Below are 18,682 nucleotides of genomic sequence, written 5' to 3' on the forward strand. Positions count from 1 at the left end.
TCCCCGTAATGAGGTTTATCAGCAGCACATCCAGTGAGGTGGACTTTCTAGGGTCAGTCAGGATTGTAGTTTTGTGGAAGTCCAGAGGAAGTCGACACTCATCCAGACCATCAAAGATGAACACAACTTGGAAGTCTTCAAAGCTGCAGATTCCTGCTTCTTTGGTTTCAGTAAAGAAGTGATGAACAAGTTCCACCAAGCTGAACTTTTCCTCTTTCAGCACATTCAGCTCTCTGAAAGTGAATGGAAATATGAACTGGATGTCCTGGTTGGCTTTGTCTTCAGCCCAGTCCAGGGTGTATTTCTGTGTCAAGACTGTTTTCCCAATGCCAGCCACTCCCTTTGTCAGCACTGTTCTGATTGGTTCATCTCTTCCAGGTGAGGCTTTAAAGATGTCTTCTTGTCTGATTGTTGTTTCTGGTCTGTCTGGTTTCCTGGATGTTGTTTCAATCTGTCTGACCTCATGTTCATCATTGACCTCTGCAGTCCCTCCCTCAGTGATGTAGAGCTCTGTGTAGATTTGATTCAGAAGGGTTGGGTTTCCTGCTTTAGTGATCCCCTCAAACACACACTGGAACTTCTTCTTCAGCTTACACTTAAGGTTACGTTGACAAACTGCAGCAAAAAGATCTGAATGAAAAAGAAGTATAATATCACTTAGAAGTGGAAATAAAGAGTTAATTCCAAAAGGAATGAATCTTTAAAACATATTGGTCCGTCTCTTAAGACATACGTAAATGTTCATTTATCCAAATGTTTAAATCTTTAGATAAATCCTCTTAATGCTCTGAAGACGATCTGCAATCTCGTCCTGCTTCATTCTCCTGAGGAAGTCCAGTGTGATCTTCACAAATGCCTCTCTGCTGCTGCTGCTCTCTTCATCATCATTCCTCTGAGTCTCTGAGCATTCTGGGTAATCTGGACTCAGAACTTTCTGGATCTTCTTCAGCTCGTTCTTCACAAAAGTGATGATGTTGTCCTCCAGCAGCTGGAACAGAATACTTTATGAAAGAGACAATCAAACTGAAATCATGGAGCCAAACATCAGATCCATGTTGGACACACTGACAATCCACTGGTCTACATAGAGCAGCATGGAGATGACTGTGAACAGAATAGATGTAAAAGTACTTGTTGTACATGTACAGACCATTATGATGGAGTCCAGGTGTGTTTGATGCTGCTGGACAGACTGACCACTGGGAACCTCTGAGCTCTGCTGGTCCCTTCTGTAGAGGAATCATGGAGAATTAGTTCAAGCACAGGATAAAGATCCAGTAGTTTTCTGCTCAAATAACTTTGTCTGAATCAAGTTTGCCAAGTTTTAAACTCTCATACTGTGAAAATATCAGGCATTTTCAGTCTGTTTTTATGGACTTCCTTTCAGTGGTGATGCATGATGTTGCTCAGAACAAAGTTTGAGATTTCATTAATCTGGGAAAAAAAGGATATTGTTGAAGCCTGGTTATGTGTGTGCAGAGAAAGAAGATGCTTCAGACAAATGTTCCCACACAGACAGCACTTAAAACATCAGCTTGTGTGCACAGATGGATGCTTGAAGCCTCCAAACATCCATCCATCCATCCATCTTCTTCCGCTTATCCTGGGATGGGTTGTGGGGGCAGTAGCCCTTGCAGAGAAGCCCAGACCTCCCTCTCCCGAGCCACCTCCTCCAGCTTTTACAGGGAACGCCAAGGCGTTCCCAGGCCAGCCAAGAGATCATCCCTCAAGTGTGTCCTGTGTCTGCCCTAGGGCACACTGGAGAGATGGTGACACATGCCTGGAACACCTCAGCCAGGAGGTGCCCAGGAGGCATCCTTGTCAGATTTCCGAACCACCTCAACTGGCTCCTTTCGACATGGAGGAGCTGCGGCTCTGTTAGGTCTAATGTCAGACCTTGCTGACACAGAGGTTCGTCACTGTGAACAAAAGCAAGACACTCCATACGGTTTTCACTTGCTTGCAAGGGAAGTCCGGCAAGATGTTCAGCCGACTTCAATCTGACTCCCCTGGCATGCTCTTTTATTGACCACCGTGGGTTATACAAACAAAGTCAAACTAGTTTAAACTGGTTACACAATGTAAAACCCATATAGTTTGCTAATAAAGCTAAGGCACTGAATGTGTGTGTATGCATGTGTGAGCACGTGTGTGTGTGTGTGTGTGTGTGTGTGTGTGTGTGTGTCTTCCTGCTGATCACAAAGGGTCATCTCCCCTCACCCCTGTATATGACCCGTCCTTTGATGGTCCACCATATACAACATAGGTGAGCCCATAAAGGGCAAAAAGTAAACATTCCTTGAGAGACAAAGTAACCAGTATCTTCACATGCAATGTGCCTACAGTTAATACTATAGCCTCCCCCACTATCCTACAGGCAAAGGAGGATAGAAACAAAAGAATGTCTTTGATCATACAGTTTTTTTTTTTTTTTTAATTTGTTCATTTCAGGCACAACAAAATACATATATTGAACATAAAGTGCACAAAAACAAAAAACAAACAAACAAAATGTACCTGAAAAGGAGTGGGATGAAGAAAACTTAAATCCCACCCCTATATTCACTCATCAACAAAAAACAATAAGCTTCCCGCAGCTACGCCCATCGTTGCAAACCAAACAAACAAAACCAAGCAAAACAAATAGAACCTTCATAACTGAATACAGAATATATTAATTATAAATTGCGTTACCACAGGTAACAGGCAATAATAATTACAAGTAACAAACACACATACATATACATACATACATATATATCTACACACACATGTACATATATATACATACATACACACACACTTTTTTTTTTTTTTTCCCCTCGGAATCCATACCAGCAATGGTATGAGAACAGACATTTCAGAGCACACTAAAACCATCATTGATTATACTGTGACCAGACCAACTGTTTGTAGAGGAATTTAAATCTATGAATATTTTTGCATTGTTTCAGTTGTAAACTCAGACTGTTCCAGATTTTCACACCACATACAGACACACAAAAACCTTTACGGGTTGTTCGAGTTCTGGGTAATTTGAATTCTCCGAAGCCTCTCACATTATTTAAGTAACTTTGCCTGAAGAAAGAGTTTGTGAGTATGATCTAGATAACCAGCCTTGTGAATAATACGCAGTGCGCGTTTCTGTACTGTGACTAATGGATTAGTTGTATTTTTATATGTGTTTCCCCACACTTCCACACAATATGTAAAATATGGAAGAACCAGGGTACACAACAGAATACGAAGTGCATCTTTATCAAGGTATGGTTTCACTTTGTTCAAAACTGCGAGGTTTCTGTAAATTTTGGTTTTTATGTGTCTGACGTGGGGTTTCCATGAAATTTTGTTATCAATTACGACTCTCGTAATTGAGTTTGAAACAAGGCTTACAAATCTAAGTACAGCAATGACAACTATTATCAAAATTAACCTAACAGGCTCTACTCTGAGCCCCTCCTGGATGGCCGAACTTCTTAGTTTATGTCTAAGGGAAAGGCTAGCCACCCTTCGGAGGAAGCCCATTTCCACCACTTGTATCCGTGATGTCTTTCTTTCAGTCACTACCCACAGCTTGTGACCATAGGTGAGGGCAGGAAAGTAGATCGACCGACCAGTGCAGCATTTGCATCACCACAGCCACAGCAACAATTCGTCTGTCGATCTCCCGCTCCCATCTCCCATCACTCGTGAACAAGACCTCAAGATACTCCACTTGGGACAGGGACTCGTCCCTGACCCAGAGTGGGCACTCCAACCTTTTCTGGCTGAGGACCATGGCCTCAGATTTGAAGGTGCTGATTCTCAATCCCACCGCTTCACACTCAGCTGTGAATCATTCCAAGGCAAGCAGGAAGCCATCACCCGATGAAGCCAATAGAACCACATCATCTGCGAAAAGCAGGGATGAGATTCTAAGACCACCCAAGTGAAAGCCTTCCACCACTCGGCAACACTTAGAAATCCTGTCCATAAAAATTATGAACAGAATCTGTGACAAAGGGAAGCCCTGGTGAAGCCCATCACCCACCAGAAACCAGTGCAACTTATTGCTGGCTATGTGGACCAAGTTTTTGCAACGGTTGTATAAGGATTGAATGACCAGTAGCCGGAGCGCACCCTGAAGCTGAAGAGTGTGATTCCCGTGTAGTTGGAACACAGCCTCAGGTTCCCTTTCTTAAAGACGGGAGCCACCACCCCTGTCTGCCAATCCAGGGGTACTGCCCCTGATTTCCACGTAACATTGTAGAGGCATGTCAACCAAGACAGCCCTACAACATCCAGAGCCTTCAGGAACTCAGGGCGGTCATCATCAACCCCCGGGGCTCTGCCACCAAGGAGTTGTTTAACTGCCTCAGTGGCCTCGTCCCTACAGACTGGTGGGTGATGGATGATGTTGCAGAAGCTCAGAACACAGTCTGGGATTTCATTACCCTGAAAACATAAAAAAAAAAAAAATCAAGTATATTTTAGAAGCCTTGTGGTGTGATACGAGTCAGTGAACACTCCGAATGTGATTTCACTGAAGAGTTAATCAATCCAAGGACAGGTGGATATACTGAATTATGCAACACAGGTACAGTGGCTTATGGAGGACAAAATGATGCACAATGATCATTTAGCCAACTTACATACATAAATAATTATCCTCTGTGTGCGTTAGTGTTGGACTTTGAGCTGTGTGCTGATGCGAGCAGCTGCCTTTTGCACCATCTGTAGACCTCTGAAACTTTTCTTTGGAAGCCCAGAAAGAAGAGCGTTACAATAATCAATACGCGAAGACACAAATGCATGGACAAGAACCTCTGCCATGTCACTTGACAAAACTTGTCTGATTTTGGCTATCCTCAAATGATAAAAGGCGGTCTTTGTTATCTCTTTTACATGAGACTCAAAGGAGAGCACCATGTCGAACCACACGCCCAAGTTTTTTACCTTGTCCCTGCAAATTATGACATCGTTATCAATTTTCAAGATGAAATTTTTCAACAAGTGCTGAAATTGTTGTGGCCCAGTGACGATCAACTCTGTCTTATCAGTATTTAGGAGCAACAAATTATCCGATAACCAGCCGGTAATTGCAGATACACAAGATTCTAGTTTAGAGACTTCAGCACAATTTCCAATGGTTAGAGGAACATAAAGCTGCAGGTCATCAGCGTAACAATGAAAAGTTACATTAAAAGAACGTAAAAGAACACCAAGAGGCAGCAGATACATAGAAAACAGCAATGGTCCAAGTACGGAGCCCTGAGGGACCCCATGCCTCACTGCACAGGTCTCAGAGAGATCATTTTTAAAACTAACAGTCTGAAACCTCCCAGACAGTTAGGATCACAGCCATGATAAAGCATTTCCTGTAACTCCAATAAAATGTTCAAGCCATTAAAATACAGTGATCCACAGTGTCAAACGCAGCACTTAGATCCAGCAGTACTAAAACTGAAATGCGATCGTTGTCTGCATTTACCAGCAGATCGTTTATCACTTTGACTAAAGCTGTTTCTGTGGAGAGATTTGGTCTAAAAGCAGACTGAAATGGTTCAAACTGATTGTTTGCTGACAAATGCTCAGTGAGCTGCTTAAAAACCATTTTTTCAAAGACTTTACACAAAAAAGACAGATGCGAGATGGGTCTATCATTTGCAACCATGTCAACGTCCAGTCCAGGCTTTTTCAAGATCGGCACTACCACAGCTGATTTAAAACATTCAGGGAAGACTCCTGTCGTCAATGAAGTATTTAAAAGAAACAGAATGTAGGGTCCTAATGCTGGCCACAACTCCTTTAAAGCCCAGGCTGGTAGAGGATCCAAAGAACAGGTTGTACATTGTTACGAAATAAATATATGTTTTATGTATTTTAATAAGAGAGGCCTTTAGAAACCAAGCCCAGACGAGACAAAAACTAGGTCAGAGGGTGACAGGTCGCCCTGGCAACAAACTTTAGAAAGGGGAAGTTTAGTGCAGAGCTGCAAAGTGTTGGGTCTGTCTAGCACAGGCCCACCACTGGAACGAGACAATTTAAGTACACAAAACAGGGCTCTAGAGTGCGACCAATTTGGTCGCAAATGCGACCAAATTTTTCAGTGGTGCGACTAAAAAAAATCTTTGGTCGCACTGGTGCGACCAACTGTTCGGGTAACAGAAAAAAATAAATAAATCTCTGCAACTCTCCGTCTGGTCAACAACAGACACACATTATGCCCCTATCATGGACTAAACCAATCAGAGATAGTCAGGGGCGGGACCTCTCTGATCGGCCGTGGTCCAGTTGAAAGTGCAGGTGGAAGAGGGAGGTGAGTAGCTTGAATAAAGCGATATCGATTCATTAAATCCTGAATTGACTTTTAAATATAACTGTGAAACGCCAGATTCTCAGATTAAAGCTCACAAAACTATTTCAACAACCACCAAACAGCAAATGAGAGCAGGTACACGGATTCCACACAAAGACGTAAACACGGAGCTGACCCGATGCATCAGAATCAGCTTTCTCTTTCTCGGCTTTCTCACCCGACGGCCCGTACACGGACACACTGTCGGAGCTCACCAAGCCCACCGTCCGCTCTGTGTTTACGCCTTTTTTTGGCTGATTCTGAGCTGCAGGTTTTGTCTCTCCAACCAAAATTAGCGAGCCAGCAGCAAAAGAAGCAGCAAACTACACTTCACATTTGATCAATGTTGTCATGAATTCCCTCTGACTTTTGCTGTTTTGCTTCCACCATGATAAAAATCACTCTCTCTCTCTTTCTCTCTGTACTTCAAGAACAGTTTCCCGTCTCAAATCTGTTTTCTGCATTATTCATTCGCTTATTACCCATCAGTCTACCGTTGTTTACAGCGCTGTCTTTTCTTTTTCTTTTCTTTTCTTTTTTCACTTAAATGACCTCGGACAAGAAAGCCTAATTTCTGCTGTTCAATACTGAAGAAATTTAAACTTTTTAAAATTATACAAAATTACAGAATATTGCAGAATAATTTTAAGGTTATCTGCTATAAAAACTCAGGTCAGAAAAATCTCCTTCATGTTTTTCTGTGTTTTATTCTCAGTTACTTTGACACAAAGGCATCTGCTGTGATGTTCACAATTCTGATGAAGTCTCATGTGTATCAGTACTGATAAATGATCAGAATTATAATATTTCTGAGTGTCTGAGGCTAAATTGAATCGAATCAGGACTTTGAGAACCGGAATCGAATGGATTATAGAAATCAGTGATGATACCCAGCACTAGTGAGCAGCCTAGGCCTGACAGAAGTGGATGTAGCTGTGGGTAATAAGAAAAGATGAAAAGAACTATTGATAACTTTTTTGTTAAGGCCTGATCCGTCTGAAATTCATAGCCAGCTCTGACACGGTGCCATCAACCTCTGAACGCTGAAAAAGCAGCAGTGTATCCAGAAAACACATGATATGCTGCAATAAATGCACTGCCCAAGTGTCCCCTCTCCCCACTGCCTTTCAGCAGCAGGCAGCAGCAAACAGGTCGTCAGAGGAGGCCAAGATGATGATTAAGTTTAACATTTTCTACAATATTGCCAAAGCACTTTAAGCACAAGATTGTTAGTTAATCATTTAGAAATCAATATTGTCTGTATGGACTGCAATTTCCCCCCAAAAAATGTGCACATGTAAAACTGCGGTGTTAAGCGATGCGGTTGAAAAATTTGAGTGCGCCTAACTTTTGTGGCGGTACGCCTAAATTTTTAAAGTTGGGCGCACCGGTGCGCCCATGGCAAAAAGTTAGTCTAGAGCCCTGCAAAAGCATTGAACACCAAGTAGGCAAAGTTCGTTGTGTTACTCATGCATGAGGGAGACCTGCCTGGAGCCAAGTGTCGTTCCACCACTTGACCTCAGTCAGACTCTCCGCCAGGTTCCTTATAACACTCCTTTTATTGTGGGTACATGAATATGCATAGGTCCATTAACATATAACATCTTACATAGGTATACATGTGAACAAAGAATACTGTGTGTGTGTGTGTGTGTGTGTGTGTGTGTGTGTGTCTTCCTGGGGTCAAAATGTGACCTCTTTTGGTCTGGATTCCTGTATTTATTAATATGCTTGTGCACTAAAACTTCCTGTGCAGCTTGCAATAACTTACCCTTTCTGAGGTCTGTTGCCAGGGCATCTTGTCTCCCTTAACTTAGTCTTTGTCTCCTCTGAGCTCAGTTTCTAATATAATAAGACCATAAGCACTAACAATATATATTTAAATACATGACACTACTTTTAAGATTAGGCTTAAAACTTTCCTTTTTGCTAAAGCATATAGTTAGGGCTGGACCAGGTGACCCTGAATCCTCCCTTAGTTATGCTGCAATAGACGTAGGCTGCCGGGGATTCCCATGATGCATTGAGTTTTTCCTTTCCAGTCATTTTTCTCACTCACTATGTGTTAATAGACCTCTCTGCATCGAATCATATCTGTTATTAATCTCTGTCTCTCTTCCACAGCATATCTTTATCCTGTTTTCCTTCTTTCACCCCAACCGGTCGCAGCAGATGGCCCCGCCCCTCCCTGAGCCTGGTTCTGCCGGAGGTTTCTTCCTGTTAAAAGGGAGTTTTTCCTTCCCACTGTCGCCAAAGTGCTTGCTCATAGGGGGTCATATGATTGTTGGGTTTTTCTCTGTATCTATTATTGTAGGATGTACGGTACAATATAAAGCGCCTTGAGGCGACTGTTTTTGTGATTTGATGCTACATAAATTAAATTGAATTGAATTGAGTTGAACTTAGTTATTCACACAGAGCAACTTCAGCTCTGGGTTATGGTGGATTTTCACTTCAGGAACCTCTACAATATTTCCACTGGATTAGGATTTGAGTTTATTTGGTGCTTCTAAAACATATTATTTTTATTCTCCAACCGTCCTTTGGAAGACTGACTTGTTTGCTTTGTGTCACAGTCTGACTTTCTCCTGAGACTCAGTGATGCCACACGAGGAGCAGTATGAGGATTTAGAGCTAAGTTAATAACACTAAATAAAATTCAAAAAAGTAAATAAAAATAATAAAGGAAGCTTTCTTTTAAACATGTTTTTGATGTAAATAAAGAACAAATGAGTTGACAGGTGACATTGCAATGCTCCAGAACTAAAGAATAAATACAGTAGTGCTAGAGGTTATATCTAAAGGAGCTCATCACATGTCTCTGACCTTGTTGGTCCAGGTTCATCACTGAAGAATGGAGGTTGATCTTTCAACCGGTGACTCCTCACAGATGGACAGCTGGACCCTGCAGACTGTGACCTCTGACCTCTGCAGAGACAAAAATGATTAAAGTCATTGAAGCAGCTTTGATCACACAGACTGCAGATAATGCAGCTGTTTCCTGTCAGTAACAGTCCTCTTAGATTAGAGTTCAGCTTTTTACAGGAAAACAAATGTCCCTGAATGCAACAGTGAGGAACAGTCTGCCTCTGTAGCTGTGATAGCTGCCGTTAGGAGCATTCATGTGTTTGCCGTTAGACGAGGAGATGTTACCATCATGGAGATGTTAACAAATCTTGCAGCATCACGTAGCACAAACACTTAGTGTTCCTGTCATCTGTAAGCAACAGGAAGTTCATTAATAAAGGCGGGATGGAGATGTGACTGTGATGGTTCTCCTTCATCCAGCTGTTACACACATCTGGGCTCACACAGCGAGCCTTTGTCTAATAAAGCAGCTGCTCTCTGAACACTTTTCTGAAGAGGAGCTGCACAAACCTTTGTTTGCTTTCTAGAGCAGCGTATCATACTCACAGCGCACAGCTTGCATGTTTGTTTCTGTTAGCTTTGCCACCAGGCTAAAGTCAGACTACCCATTGCTAGCAGCTGTTTCTATGATAGTTTAGGATCCAGCTCTGTGACGTCTAATTTTACACCTGTGATTCAAATAAATAGTTAAAAACAGCCAATTGTGTCCAAATGTGTCTTAAAACAAGATAAAGACACTGCTCTCCCACAGAGATGCATTTTAGAAACCAGGAAACATCAAAATCATTTAAATCAGACACCAGAGTGACATCAGTTCATGTTACTAACAGCTCACCTCCCTGCAGCAGACAGAGGCTGGACTTTAAAATGAATGGGATAACCTTTAGACCGGTCACTCTGTAAGGACACACTTCTGGGTGGAGGTCCAGGTGGGTTCCTGTGAATAATGATGGAGCAGTGATGTGAGTGCTGAGCTGTGACATGGAGAAGAGTCATGGACAGTTAGAGATGGTCATCTCACCTCTGAGCTTTGGTCTGGCTCTCATGTTCCCCACACAGAGTGCTTTTAGAGGGAGGGACTCCCTCCTCTCTGTCCTCACACTGATCCATGCTGCTCAATTCACATCAGCTCACACACACTTTCTACCTTCACCTGCAGAGGAAACACAAATCATTCATGTGCACATCAACTGAAATCCTCCTTTCCATCATGTGTGCTGTCCAAATATCAGCTGCTTCTTTCCTGCTTCATCTCAGTGTCAGCTGAGAGAATGACAAACCCACTATTTGTCAACATTTGATGGATGATGACACAGAAATGCGAAATGATATTGGCCTAAATCTGTCCTAATGATAATGATGAGTTCTGATGAGTTTTGACTGTCTGAGGTGTTACTAGGATGTAGAAACACTGGGGCTCAACCCTGAAATCTTTGCTATTTTCACTTGACAACAGCAGCTGTTTAAAGTGATTGAGTGTATTTGACAGTAAAGTGAATGTAAATGTGAGACACTGTGTGCTCAAAGACAAAGGCTGCAGTCAGCTGTGTTAGAGCCTCTTTCACACAATGATCCTTTAATAAACACTCAGAGCTCCATGTTGATGACGCTGTCATGTGTGAGCTTGTGTGCTGACATGTTGACAGTGTGACTTCAGCTTTTACAGGCTTCCTGTTTCATATTACACTTCCTCCTCACAGATTTCACAGCTGCAACTCAATTTCCTGAAGAAAATACACAGACGGCTGAAAGTGAAGCATCACTTCCTGTATGAGGAGCCAACAGTCTGTTTACATGTCATGTAGGGCTGCCACAAATGATTATTTTGATAGTCGACTAGTCACCAATTATTTTTGCGATTAGTCGACTAATCAGATCATGCACCCACTGGACGTAAAACATACAGCTTAATGCACCAGCATGCATCTGCTCTTATATAACTATCGTTAGGTTACAGCTTGTTTAAGGTATGTGCTAACCAAAAATAAAGTTAAGGTGAAAGTTTATTAAACTATTAATGCAATGTGCAGATTGTCTCGGTGGAGTTTAATAAACTTAAATCAGTTTGGATGAGATTTAAAATAATCGCTTAGCGTCAGAGCTCTGCAGTTGTCTTGTGTGTCACAGTGACAGTAACGGAGGTAAACGTGAGAAAAATGCTGCAGCTGAGCTGTGATGTCATCACGTACTCTGTGGACTCAGAGAACTCACAAAGTACAAACTAAACTAAGTACACAAACAAACGTAGCTCAGAATGACGGGCACACTCGGCCTCGTTGGTCCAGCTGTGAATCTGTTACCGTGAACTATGGAGCGGCAGATTTGTGCTGTTTGTGCTGGAACTAAGCTGCACACAGCTGATGTTAGCCAGGAAAATATTACACACTGACTTTAATGGAGAGACCGGAAATAAAAACACACACAGTTTGTTGTGTGAAGAAATCAAACATGAGCTGAACAAACAGTAAAGTTCCTAAAGACAAACTGTTAAAGGAGGAAACAAAGCAAACTTACAGTTTCTTCACACCAACAACAAGCTCCACTTCACACCTGAATAACAAACAGGGACACACAGGTGAGCTGCTTCCTGGAAGGAGGCGGGACCCCACCTGAAACTCAGCACAGGTGGGAGGGGCTCAGCTCTGTGTGTGTTGATGTGTTAACTTTAAAAATATGCCGTCTGACTGCTCAGACTGAGTCTGAGTCAGAACAAAGTTCACATGCTGACGTGCACTGTGAAATTATTATACTATCTTATGCCACCTTATACTTCTAATCAAAGAATTTTTGAATCATTATACGGCTATAGGCCACATTATGCCTTGGATTAAAGATTGTAAAATCATTACACTGTTTTATGATGCATTATTCTGCTGATTTATAAGAAATACTGTTTTCACAGAATCATGGCCTTATTTGTCTGATTAGAAAGAACAGAACATACTACACAGGAAGCCAAGGTCATAACTTAAGCTCACTGAGAGAGAAAGAATGTGGATGTTTAGGTTTTATGACTTTGGCTGAAGCTATAAGAATGTGAGAAATGGTCAGACACTTTGAGATCTGGCGGTCACCCTCCTGTCCACATCTCCCGTCCGGACGTTTATGCTCAAAATGTTGTAAGGCATAATGAGAATTGTATGGAATAAAGAGATTGTTGATTGAGCATTTATACACCGAGTGTTGTTCTTCCTTCAGCCCAAATATCAAAGAATTGGGATAGTTAACAACTTGGTGCTGTGTGACCCAGATCTTTGGTCTGCTGAGCAAGGCAGATTTGGCCTGTTGTGAGATTGTGAGACAAGGCGAACAGAGGACCGGTCCAACAGAATAAAAAGGTGAGCACTACCTGTTGTAAAAAATCGAAGTGTGCATGTTGAACATTCTAAATTAATCTGTGCGCTGAGTTACACGTATTTTCACATTAAATTCTGTTGGTGTCTGGTTTTTCGGCACAAGAAAACAGAACATAATAGTTGAGGCTGAATTCCAGTGTGACATAGGAACTGGCTCTAGCATGAAACTAAAAACATTCTACGCTGAGACTAGAGTTGCAGCCCACCTAAAATTCCACATTTAATTTTGTCTATGATTGGCTTTTGGGACAAGAACCTCTGAAAAATTTCTAAGTTAGAGCCAAAGTTTCAGTATATGAAATAGAGATGAAATAGAGACTGGCTTTTGGTGCACAAACAATTTAAATTATTTCCAAGTTGAGCTCAGAGGTTTCTGTGTGTGTTTCTTAGGATGAGACGCATTCTCTGTGTTTCAGTGTGTGAGATACGAACATGGTGACAGTGACGGTTGAAGTGTGAGGGCACTAGAGCGAAGGCACACTTTAAGCTAGTCAGGTTGACGTCTGGTGGGCCTTGTGGATTTTGTTCCTGGAGTGGTTTCCCCACCGGTAGTTCGGACGCAGCCCGGAAGTAACTAGGATAGCAACCTTGGTTGTGGAACCCCAAAAAACTTGTTCATGGTGTGGCAACCCCCCTGCTTTTGGACGCAGAGGCAGGCCCAGTGGCGTCTGGTTAGCCAAGGTTGGTGACTTGAGAACTAAGGACTCTTGAATTAGCCCCAGTATAAACAAAGAGACTGCTGTGTAATCATGGGTTGATGTTTAATATGGCGTAGAACAAGATAGCTATTTAAAAATCAGAGGTTGAGTTCTACAATAGGAAAGAGGTTGAATCACTCCCTTCAGCGGTGAAAACTGTTGACTGTTGTGTGCCTGTCCCCTGACGAGTGTGTTTAAAACAAATAAGAGAAAAGAGGGAAATTCGGAGCCGCATAGAGGTAGATGGGCTTAATTGGGTGAAATTCTCTGTGGTGTAAAAACAAAAAGTGAGAGGTGAGTAGAGGTGTGAAATATGTTGGGTTTTAAATCTGACGTGGAGGAAGGAGAAATAAAGGGAGAGTGGACACTATTGAGAAGCAGAGAGAGGAATGTGTTGTGAGACTGGTGTGCAGTTTGCGCTGTAAAGGTGGGCGTGTTGCCTGCTTGTCTATTGACCAGTGATGAAAATGATATTAAACAAGTGCCTCAGTGTATTTATACAGGTTAAGGACCTGGATCAACCGTCCACCATGAGCACAGCGGCCAGAGTAAAATGATAGATTAACATGATGGCAACCACACCAGGTAAGAATCAGCAGCTGTGAAAGAGACAGCAGCAAGGAGAGAATTAGACAAGAAATGAAGGTTTTAAGAGCACATAAAAATCAGTCTGAAATTTGGGGCCAACTCACTTGTGGAGGTTGAGAAAGTGTCCTGAGGATCGCAACAAAAGGTGAAACAAAAACACACACAGGCAGAGAAATGTGAGAGAAAGGCACCTTTTAAGGAAACGCCTTTTTGAAAAAAAAAAAAAAAGCTAGGGCAGAGAGAGGCTTTGCTGGAGCTGCAGCTCCACTGAACACACATACAATTAACCCGCCTACAAGCACACACACACGCAATGAAAAGCAGCTTACATGCATGAGCACGTGAATATTTTTCAGCAAGGTTAAAGCAGGAAACTTAACATACACTTGTTGTTAAATGCTGAGTTTATCCACTACTGACAAATAAACTGTCCGGGTTGCAGGTGTAGAATTACAGGGATTATTTCACATAACCATCATCTTTATCATTGCATTAATTATCATTTCATCCAAGCATTTATTGAAGTTGCTGGCATTATGTTATAATTTGTATTACAGGGGTTATCATAATCACATATTAACATGTTTATTACAGGTGCAGTTATAACCACTTTAAATCGTTGAGTTAAATCTATAATCTTAAAAGCTTATATGCTGAGTATATTGTTACAGTAAAATAGTAGCTGAGCAAAGGCCTGAATGTATTCAGCTTCTTGTTGCATTTGAGTTTGCCTAGCAACAGGTGACGGAAGGAGGACAAGTCCATGGGGACCTCAAAGGCCTGAGATCATGTTTGGAAAAGGATGCCAGAAAGGGGAACTCCTGTCTCTGCATTTATCTCTTAAAATTGATCATTGTCTGTAGAGGAGGCAAACAATGTTCTTAAGATGCAAATTATGTGCTTGTAAACGCAAGAGGGGGCGTTACAATACGTTATAATACCCTGATGTTATAAAAGCAATCTGAAGTGTATTTTTGAACGGGGATTTACAACTGATGTTTTGCAGTTTACATCTCTCCACGCTGCGTGTATTCATTAAAATCAATTGTTTGACCGACCTCTTCTGGACCATCATTGTTTTACTCTCGTCCTCACAGGGCAACAGCTTAACTTTAAAAAAAAAAAAAAAAAAGGAAGAAAGAGACTGGTATGACCAACCAGTGATGAAACATTTAGTGGTTAAGATAGTGAAATTGTGAGATGTTTTCTGCTGATTGAACAACACAAGTGACTTACTGAGGGAAGGAAATTCTCTTTTCTGAGTTTAAACATGATCTTGAGAATTTGTATCTGTGTTGTCCTGTCAACTTGGTGGGCTATGAGTGGATTATATCATGAAAAAAAAGGGGGGGAGGCTGACACAGGGCCTGGCCCGGTGTTTTTCCCCTCTCCGTATAACACAGCAAACAGCACATCATTTTCCTGTTCGTCCACTGCTTTCTGTTTTGCTTAGTTTTTTTGTTTTTTCTTTTATGCCCCTTTACAGGCTGCTTTCCAGGCTCTGGAAACCGAAGCTGACCTGGACTCCTGCTCTCCCCTCTCCCATGTTTGACGTGACCCTGACTACACGCTGCAACAGCTGGACCCACAACAACAACCTGAAAATGTCAATGGTGCTGCAGGAAAGGAATCTCATGCAGCGGAGACGGAGGGTGCTAAACCCAAGGCCCGCTTCACTACACGGGGGGAAATTCCCAGACAGCTTCAGCTGACAGAGCTGTGACGAGGTGCCCATTCAGCCCGGATGAAAAGTGAGGCCGAGCAACAGAATGTTGACCTTGATTACTCTGCATTAACACTGTGCAGGGCACTGATGGACCAACATGGATGATCGGGCAGCAGAGAAAAGGGCGTAGAGAGAGAGAGAGAGAAGGAGCAACTGAGGTCAAAAGCCACCTCAGGTGGACAAAACACAGAACATGATGCAGGTTTCACCTGCGACAAGCATGGACACTGGAGAAAGGACTGCCCCAATTGGGGCCAGAACCAGGATGGACAGAACTTTGAGAAGCAGCAGCAGCAATGGTCGTAAACAGACTGAAAAGGAGGAGAGTAAAACCCCAGGGGACGCTTCAGGCCGTGGTTTACCCAAGACACCAGAACAGGAAAGTGATGAACACACACACATCTACACACACACTGACTCAGCATGAAGTGGTAAACACACAAAAACACACGTGCACTCGTTGATTGAGTGAGAAATGACACACACACCTAAACCGAAATGCTGATTCACTGAGAAGTGAGCCACACACAAAATACATAGGCACAAGCTCGTGCAATGAAGAATGCTTTGCTAACAAATGCTTATGCTGATACGTAAAATGCTAAAAGCATTTATTCAAGTTACAATTCAGATTCAATCCGACCAATTCAAATTCGAATTTAACTTATTCAAATTCAGTTTCTGATGGCACAGATTTCTGCCCATAAGTTTCGCACCGGGGTTGGCATCATAGAGGACTGAGTTAGTAAAAGTGGAGGAAAAGTGAGCAGCAGTCACTGAATTTATCATGCGCATCTGATGCACAGGTCACTCGCTGTCCAACTCCACGTTACGCACTGTGACATTAAACATAAGTGGGAAATGATCCAATATCCCACAGTCCTTGATTTCTGTAATACAGACATCCAGACCATATCACAACACCAGATCGAGCGTATGACCTTTACCGTGAGTTGGATCACTTACCCACTGAGTGAGGTTAAAACTGTCATTAAGGGCGAGGAAAACTTTTACTAGTGGTCCAGTCTCACAGCATACATGGATGTTAAAATCACCAGCAATTAAAGCACTGTCATATCCTAACATAAGATTCCCCAGTAAGTCAGCAAAATCGAGATTAAAATCCTTAACGCATTTCGGTGGACGATAAACCACTGCGCAGACAGCTGATGGAGCGCAGTTCAGTTCCAAAAGCTGTACCTCAAAGCTGGCATATAAAACAGGTGGCAGTTGTCGACAGTGAAAATCGTTTTTAAATACTGAAGCTAGCCCTCCACCTCTCCCACTGGTCCGGGGAGAGCTGAAAAATGAACAATTGGGGGAAGGAGTTCCGAGATAGAAGAAAACTCACCGGGTCAAAGCCAAGTTTCCATCAGGAATATAAAATCCAGTCCCGACGAGATACAAAAGTAATTTAGGATGAAAGCCTTGTTTGACAGTGACCTGGTGTTTAGCAGGCCCATCCGAAGGGTGGTCAAAGTGCACTAATTGCCAGACAGGTGAAGGCTTCGCCGGCAGGTCCGAGGGAGCAGGAGGTCCAACAGGCCGGGTCCAGCAGTGGCAGCTGAATCTCTAACTGGACAGGTCCCAGAGAGCACGAAAAGATGGTAGCACATCTCTAAGAGTAAGAGCTTTCTTTACTCCATGTGATTTCAGGTAAGCCTTCAAGCGTACCAGGATGCCACCTTGTTTTCCCAGTAAGTGTTGTAGGCAGTCAGGTATGTCCACCAAAAGCGGAGGAAGATTTTGGTAAATGGACTGATTCTTATATAGCGCTTTTTTACTCTCACGGAATACTGTCTTGCTTTCCAAATCAAGCGTTCGGGGTTTTAATGGCCGAAGGTTCAGAAGAGTTTGGCGATCATAGACAAATAAAGCAGAGCCATCAGGTCAACATAGAAAAAGAAAGGTAACAACCAGCTGACACAACCCAAAGAGAAGGTTCGCTGTGCACACTGGTGCCATCTTGCATTCTTACCTAGGGTAATAATAATAAATGAACGAGCTTCATCATATGTTTCAAATGTTGTAAATAAACTGGGAGTGATTTGGTTGTATTATTTGTTTGGTCGTTGGTTCTATATTTCCATGTAGATGAATGAAGAGAGATTAATTACATTTTCAAAATGACTGTGAGGTCCACCATGTCTATGCTTTTCTGCCTCTTCCCGAGATAACCCCAGTGATTTTCCCTTGGTCTGAAATCTCACCTGATCTTGTGATGTTGTGTAACATCTGGCTTTAAGGCAGCTAACCACTCTTACTAGATTGTATCACATCATCTCAACAAGAACTGAGAAGTGTTAGATGTTAAATTTCACGCCGATCGTATATGATTTAATTATGTTCATGTTAGAAGCATTTCTTGTTCAAACATGTGAGACTCTTGTAAATGTAATAAGCATCCAGTTTCTCTTTTTTGAGTGAATGATTAAGAAGGACAAACAGAGTGTTTCTATATGGAAATAGTTTCTGATTCATCTTCAGTCCATCGTCTGATTAACCTGACGTTCATATTTCTGAGTGGAACTAAATGATTCCTCCATCATTTCTGTACGTTCTGTATTCAAGTGCAACATCTGGGCTTCTGCTGTGTTTCCATTTGATAACCGTGTTTTAAGTTTTAAAAAACAAACCCAGTCTTCCACATGGGTGTGTCTGCAGGTTTCAGCACTGTGAACATTAAACACCATAAAAGACTCATAAGTTCCTGCTCGAAGGTCAGCTAAACATCAGACACATTTCACAGAGTTCACAAATAAACTCACGTTTTTATCTTTGAAGATCATCATAAAGTAGAATTGATGGTCCAGCAGACAACAGCAGGAGGTTTGAGCCCTTCTGATGCAGCAGAAACAGGATTTGGAGGAAGATGTTAATAGATTAGAAAGAATTGTACACTGTGAATCAATGCAAGTCTTTCTAGATAGACAGATCTTTAATAATCCCTCAGGTAGGTTCCTCTGGGACAGTCACAGATAGAGACACCAATTCTGACGTCCTTTGAAAGTTTTCATCACTCGTCATGTACACAGATGTTAATTCTACATATTCCTAGTACTGAACTCTAAATCAATATGAAGAAAATGCTCCTACTAATCTGCATCTA

General features: G+C 42.2%; 1 long non-coding RNA gene across 2 annotated transcripts; it reads right to left on the reverse strand.

Moving 5' to 3' along the window:
- Positions 1–1,172: 1,172 nt before the first annotated feature.
- Positions 1,173–10,278, reverse strand: LOC120438133. Of its 2 annotated transcripts, XR_005611687.1 has the most exons (4): positions 10,227–10,278; positions 10,041–10,142; positions 9,164–9,265; positions 1,173–1,229 (listed from the first exon to the last, which is right to left on the reverse strand). It is a non-coding gene; the product is annotated as an uncharacterized LOC120438133 (long non-coding RNA). The 2 variants fall into 2 exon arrangements; XR_005611686.1 differs by lacking the exon at positions 1,173–1,229 and having other exon boundaries at positions 8,638–9,265.
- Positions 10,279–18,682: the final 8,404 nt, after the last annotated feature.

This window comes from Oreochromis aureus, linkage group 3 (genome assembly GCF_013358895.1).
Source record: "Oreochromis aureus strain Israel breed Guangdong linkage group 3, ZZ_aureus, whole genome shotgun sequence".
NCBI lineage: Eukaryota > Metazoa > Chordata > Actinopteri > Cichliformes > Cichlidae > Oreochromis > Oreochromis aureus.